Source organism: Chroicocephalus ridibundus, chromosome 6, assembly GCF_963924245.1.
Source record: "Chroicocephalus ridibundus chromosome 6, bChrRid1.1, whole genome shotgun sequence".
Classification (NCBI taxonomy): Eukaryota; Metazoa; Chordata; class Aves; order Charadriiformes; family Laridae; genus Chroicocephalus; species Chroicocephalus ridibundus.
The window spans coordinates 33810047-33816669 of record NC_086289.1 but is presented as its reverse complement, the minus strand read 5'-3'; positions in this window follow the sequence as shown (position 1 = coordinate 33816669).

Here is a 6623-nt window from a genome sequence, read left to right as displayed (position 1 = left end):
GTGAAAATAAGGGAGCTGAAGGGTGGTACACTGTAAAAGTGATGCCCTAACCCAGCGTTTTAATGGGAAAGGCCTCCAAGCCAAGTAAAGAAGGCCTGCAAGGGTATCATCTATAATAGCAGCTTGGAAGATCTGAATTGAAAATTGCTCTGAAATCTTTGGTCTCCTAATACACGTGAGCTAATAGCATCCCGGAATAATCATACAAAACAGATATAATCATAGCTAACACCTAGGCTTCACAGAAGACTCCAGAATAGCTTTAGAATAGATTTACAGTGTAAAAACTGGTTGAGTGTTGCTGTTCTTTCATTTTATATTATTCCGAATAAACTGATGTTTCACATTTGAGGAATGTGTTGAGCTTAATTTTATCCATCATTCTGTTTAAGTGCTTCACAATTTCAGCCCCTCGATAGAATTCCCAAAAAGCTTGTCTTTCACAACAAACTTGGCAGAAGCCTTGTTGGAGCATCTCTCAGGATTGCGAGAGACAATAGTATGTTCGGCAACCACAGCACATGAACCAAGACAGCTGTCAGACACTATAACTCACTGTAGGCCTAATCCTGCTTTCAGTAAGCATTCACAATGCCGCTGCTGAAGATCATTATTATGTCTATAGTATTACTAGAGGAACATAAAAACAGGACTCATTTTCTCATGCAACCAATTCTACTGTTTTAAGAAGCACCTTCCAAAGAGAATTATCTCAATTGCCAAACTAGAATATTCTCCTTTACACATTAGAGGTGAAATCTGTGAAGTGGTTAGCCTTCTCCATAAATGACGGAAAAGGGGAGAACTCTTTGTTCTTTCCTTCTCCTTTCTCATTTCATGTTGAGGTGAAATCTAGTTGTCCTGATCCAATAACAAACCAATATGAGTTAATATTCTGCCTTGTGAGCTGCATATCAAGTTTAACTTTAAATTTAAACTCCATTGTGGCAAAAAAGAAAGGACTATTTTGTGGTCTAATCCAAGGAATACTAATTCATAAAAAAAACCCTCTTATATGCAGAAAAAGGAGAGAATGCATAAGTAAGAGTTGCCACAGGGGTGGCCTGAAGCCATATGCCAGCAAGTTACTCTGCTTGTATATTATGAGAATTTTTATCCATCTAATCAATAAGAAATGAGTAGTTACTATGGCAATTTCTACACTACAAGGTACTTGTGCTGCAGCAGAGTATGTTCTAGAAGGACAAATACCCATACCACTCTGTTATGTAAATTTTTGCACCTTTTACAGTGTTGCAATGCAGTGCTTAGGCTTGAGAAAGGTGAGAAGAATAAACCGAGTGAAAAGATAGTGGTGGTTATAAAGGACTACTTAAATGACTAATAGATGCCAGGTCACAGCAATCCACAAACGTTCAAACAAATCAAGGAGTGCTTTTGCAGATCTTTAGTTTGAAATCAGATATAATGAAACTAAGATTTCGCTACTGTATTTCCCTTTGATTATCTTCCTCAAAGTTTAAACTGATGGGGCTAGAGTCTAGTCTCTCTTATACCACAATCAATTAATACTAATATTGATTTCAAATAATAGCAATACACTCTGCAGTAACCAGGGCTGATTACAGTGGATGTATTCCCTTACAGCACAACACTCCAAAACCCTGTAGGGATTGCTGACACCTACACATATAGAGAAAAAGGATAAAACTTCACTCTGAAGACACAGAACACTACGATAAAAATGCAAGGGTCTTTTAAAGGTTTGAAAATAATTGATCATAATCATCTTTATGAAATACACAGAGAAAGTACATACGCCTCCTACAAAATCTTTATCCTAATTCCATCACATTGTATTTTGCAGTATTATTCTTTTCCCTACATCTCTTTTCAAAATATTATCATTTTTCAGGTATTAGAACAAGCAGGAAGGGACAAACGCTGAGGAGAAACCTACAGACTAGAGAGGCAGGCAGTTCCCTTAGAGATGTCTGACAAGGCAGAGATATCATGGCTGCATACAGAGACAAATTAAGGCTCACCAGAACTGCTGAAGATGGACCAATCATTGTAGCACAAACCTGCCAAAGAGATGGTCAGGAGAGAAGCCTAGCTAAATTAGCAATTGGGCAACACACATGCAGCGGCGTGAGGACACTTGAAAACCTCCATTAACCTCTCCTAGAATCCGTATACAATAACAACAACAAGTGTCAAAGCTATAAGTGCATCCACTTCTGACAAATATATGCACCTAACTGAGGTTCAGATTTCGATGCCTTTATTCAAATGATCAGTACTGAGAACTGAAAGCTAATATGACTAAAAGGTATTGGGTTCTTTTCCATAGAATTCAGATAAATTTGTATTTTTACTCATAAAATACTGACTCTAAAGTTACAATATAAAGAAATGCTAATTCCTACATAGGGAGGCTCTAGACCCCACTGTAGTAGCAAAGATATGGCCCCAAAAACGTCACAGGTAGAAAACAATTAAAAGAAGCAATAAATATAACCCACAATAAGTAAGCATGTTCAAAAGAGATCTTTGAAGTTGGACAATCCCTTTGAAATTTCAGAAGAATGAAAGAAAGAGAGACCTTAAGATCAAAAGATGATACACTTAGGCAAATCTTTTGAAGGCTGGAAAATTAAGCGGTAGTTGTATATCACAGTCCAAGCAAAGGCTGAGGTAATGTGTAAACACGCAAACAGAAATTCAAAGCTCTAACATTGCAAAAAGGAAAAAGTCTTAAAATCAACAGGCTGTATAGCAAGCTATATAAATACATATGCACACTGTTATGAAAGAGCAGACACAGAGGCTGGGCTGCTCCTGGAGAAGACACTTAACCTTCACACTCTGCCTGCAGCCTATGTACTGCATCAGCCAACCTTTAGCCACTTGAAGTTAAGACTGAGTCTGTCCGGATACAATTTTCAAGGATTTTCGACAGGACTCACGATTGGACAAGAAAGGATTTTAAACTGGCTCTTTATTTTTTCCCCAAGTGTGTTATCTCAACAGTGCTCCCATCGGATGATTTCAAGTCCGTTTCCTTATTAAAAAAAGACCAGTACATCAGTTTTTCCACTGCAGAAAGAAGGAATGAAACAAGAAGTAGACTGGCCCACAGAAAGTCAACATCATAAAGCTAGACTTGGAAAAGGCTTTATTCTCACCTTGTGGAGGTTAACTGGGGCCCTTAATGCCACAGAGCAATACCTCAGAAAATACCATGTAATGCCGTTACCAGTAACACAGTTCAGAAGTCACAGTCTGCCTTCACTTCATCAGCTGGGTATAAGAAATAATATCCTTTTAAAATGAACAAGAGCAGAGAAGGGAAGATTTTTACAGCATTGTTTCCTTAACAGAACTGTTTCTTCCAGAAAAGCTTAAGGCAGTACACTTGTGCTTTGAAGGTCTATTTCTGTAGATGGGATAGCTTACAACAAGCCTCTTGGATTGAATCAAGTGAGCTGAGCAAGCCTGATACCTCCTTTAGGAAATCTTCAGCTGATCACATCTTAGTTTGCACTGAATGTTTTTGTGTCTACATCCATACAACTCACCCTGGACAGGACTTTCTTATAGCAAGTTGTCCTTTTAGCTAGCTCTGCAGCCAAGGTTCTCTTTAAAGCACTGAAAATGGAAGAAAACATGGCCTGTAAGGAAACATGTCAGGAACAGACTATGCACCTAGCTAGTTCTCAAAGTAGCTTTTCTATGGAAGTGTTTCCAATTATGAACTTCAGCAAACTTCCATTTTGCAATTTAAAGAGCCTGTCACTGTGGTCTCAGTAGACATGCAACAGCACCAACTATTCACATGACATGAAAACCAAACCTTTTCTGAAGAACAATATACTTTGTTGTGCTGCACCGAGAGAACAGGTGCCTACTAGGAAATAGAAGTTACCCTGGAATTAGAAAAAACACCATTTGTCCCACAGAATAGTTAGGTGTTAAAAGAAAAGGTCTGAAGCACGTCAGCCACTCTTGTATCTCCAAGACAGCATATCCAGGACAGAGCATAAAACATGGCCTCCGAGTTAAAAAACACCGTGAGCTTCCCACTTTCAGTATTTTATACTCCCTAGCCTCCCATTATCTAATTTCTATTGTGTAATGTCCTAATTATAGACTTCAGGCTCTTTGCTGGTTATTTTATTGTCATCAGTAAAAGTTGTTTGTTATTTGCACTACTTCCTTACCTCAGATTTATACTGCCCTCGCACTCTCAAGAAAAAAAAATTAAAAAAACACAAAAAAACCCCAAAACAACACACAAAAAAAAGCAAAACTGCCCAACCCCACAGCACATAGCCCACACTGTCACAGTGTGGTGGAAGATTTAGCAAAACAGCTATTATAAGCACCTTACAAGATCATAGGTCTAAGCAGCAGCAAAGACAGTATTAAACATTATACTCAAATTAGAGCATGAAAGGATTTATTCTAGAATGAGTCATTGCTAAACAGTTTAATGGGAAGTAGGATCTTACCCTCTACAAGTGTTTAAAAATGAAAAAAGAAGAGAAAGAGAAGAAAATAAAAAGAAAGAAAGAAAAAAAAAGTCCTTTACCGAGTCATAACGGCAGCAAGGGAAGTTAATCCTCTTCATTCTACCCTACTCCTATGTCCTGAGAGCTCCTACAGAGCCTTGTTCCAAGGAGCCTCATGGACAAGGATCTCGTTACTTACAGCCATTTCTGAAAGATGGTCCTCAAGGTACTCAAAAACTGAAAATAAAAGCACACAGAGTCCAAGCATCACTGCCTTCCCACTATATCTCACAGCAGTTGTGAACTCTGGTTAAGGAGAACAACCGAAAATGCTGTACAGGCAGCCTTTTGGTGGAAGCCAGTGCTACTGTGAACAGAGATACTGCTTTGTTAGGAGAAGCGAATAGTCACATGGGGTGTGGGAGAAGGGACAACAGCACAGGGAGGCTTGACTCAGCTACATACAAGAACATACAGCCAAGCTCTCTATCTGCACATTTCAAGGACAAAGTGAGGGACCATGTCTTCTTCAAATGCTTCATAACATTTCAGGTGGTACTAGATGTCATTTAGAAGCACTTTGCTTATACACACACACACAAGGCTATGGGCATTGGGAGGGAAGCAGGGAGAAAAGTAGTTAGACAGTTAGAAACAGAGCATGCATTTGCACCTCGCCCTGGGCAGGCAGAAGGCTTAGTTAACCTTGAGGTTACCATAATTGAATACTTTCTGTAATGACTTCAGCACAGTTTTGTCCAAGCTTGCGGTAACGCACACTTCTTCACACCACACACCTTCAACGTTGTAAAAGACAGGTAGGATTCGCCAGCTCTACTTATATTGCATACCTTCGCTTTCAATTGTCCTGTAAATGGGAAGTCTGCAGACAGACTCAAGCAGGACAAAGTCCCATTAGAAGGGGTTACCTTCCTCTCCACTGCATTCAAGACATGAACAAACCCTCCTGAAGCAGCCAACTTAGCAGATGGTGAACTACTTCGTCTTCCCTCTCTCCTCATTATGGGACTACACATGTTGTGATTAACATCTCCATCCCTTCTGTTTCTGCATCTGCCCTGACCAGACATAGGAAAACTTTACAAAATAACCAGCTTCTGAATTCACAACTTCATTATCAACGCAGAAGAACAGAAAATGTTCTTACCACATAAGAGCAGTCCATTTCCCATCCAACATCTCAGAGACCAAGAACACAAACACATAAGCATTCAAACTAATCTAATTCCCTGCTTACAACAGAAAAAGTTTTCACCCTCCCAACTGCTTATTCGCTATGCCCCTCCCTTCTCTTCTTGCTGCTCCTGGGGCTCACCTGATTGCAGTTAGCAGCTCCTTGATTCAATTTACTAATTCAGCAGAAAACCAGGAAGCAGAAGTAGGGGAAAGAGGCACAGAGTGTTGTTGCATTAACTCAGCTGTGTTGCCTAACTGCCTGATGAATGACAAGTCACATAACCTAATTGGAAAGAGCCAGATCAGGAAACTGTTTCTATACTTAACTGTTGAACAATTAGGCTCACATTTAGTGGATCATTACTGACTTGAAGCTCTCTTCTCTCTATTGCTGACTCCCACAATATGGCAGGAGGATTATCCAAGGGTATCTCCGTCTAGTGCACAACATCGAACAAAACAGCACAAAGCGCTTCAAATTTGTCTGCACTTGGAAAATTTCCCAGGAAGGACAAACTGCAGCAGCAGAATTCCTTTATGTTTCAAGTGGAATAAGTCTATCCAAAATAGCTGCTTGCAACTGGAACAAGAGACTACGAGACAGTGATGAGAAACTGGAGTGGAGGACTGACCAAAGGGAAAACCCCAAACAGAACACAGAGGAGGGCAGCTCTGCCAGTTTTCCACTGTTTTCCCCACTCCTCTGTATTCCCTCAATAACAAAGAGGATTGGGATCCCAGATGGTAATGACAGTCCGGACGTCTTTGGCCACATCCACTTTGGGCTCTGACTGCATTCAAATATAGCCAGAAAATGGATGATTAACTAGCACTGTCGGGTTGGCTTCTGGGAAGAAGAAGAAAAAAATCTCATTAAATCACTGTTTTAGGGGCAGGTCTGAGACTTGGGGGAATTTTTTTAAGGTGACTTAAAAAGTGACTTAAGGGTCC